Source organism: Pundamilia nyererei, unplaced genomic scaffold, assembly GCF_000239375.1.
Source record: "Pundamilia nyererei isolate P.nyererei 1_Seehausen unplaced genomic scaffold, PunNye1.0 scaffold00420, whole genome shotgun sequence".
Taxonomy (NCBI): domain Eukaryota; kingdom Metazoa; phylum Chordata; class Actinopteri; order Cichliformes; family Cichlidae; genus Pundamilia; species Pundamilia nyererei.
This window is the reverse complement of record NW_005187821.1, coordinates 29,603-30,400: the sequence shown is the minus strand read 5'-3', so window position 1 is coordinate 30,400 and position 798 is coordinate 29,603.

Genomic DNA, 798 nt, shown 5'->3' with positions numbered 1-798 from the left:
TTGCAAGGGGAGGTGTTTTGTAAACTATTGTTTGAAGTTTGTCAATAAAAGGCAGCGAGAGGAGGCCATCATCGGGGTCATTGTCGTGCTGGACACAGATGAGAGGCCTCCCTTGCGCAAGTAATCGATCGATCACTGTTGCCTTGTTTTTCTTTCATGGGAATAAGTCCTGGATACAGCAGGGTCTGAGTTTAGATCCAACATTTTTTGGTCCTCCGAGCCGGAGTCCAAGAATTTTGCCGCACACTGAGGAGAGAGAGGACACGCCACAGACTGTCGACAACCAGGCCGTTAGGACGCCTGACAAAGCCCTGGAGTGTTAAATTCGCGACCAGGCCGGTGGAATAGCATCTGAACTCCCCTCGTGGACGGCGACTGACGGGATTCTAGGACTCTCCTGTGAACGAAACGCAACACAACGGTAAGCAATCAGAGAGTGTCTCTATAACCGTGTGAATGAATGTGGGATCCTAGAGAGAAACGCGTCACCGTGATTCTGCATAAACGCAAGTCCGGGGGAGCGCTGGTCACGAGAGCGCACGTGGACCCAAAACAATAGAGAGCGGCTACGGGCTGTGCGTTAAACGTGAGTCCGGGAGCGCGCTAGCCATGTGAGAGAGACACAGGCTTCTCCGCCGTTTGGGGCGTGGAGACAACCCAGGTTCGGTAGCTCCGCCGTGAGGAGTGTTCGGAATCTCCGCCATTTGGGGCGTTTGGAGAGCTTTCAACAGAAGTTAGAGGCCTATAAAGAGTGTGAATGAACGTATGTGTGTATGAGTGCCAGTAAAGTGAACGCAG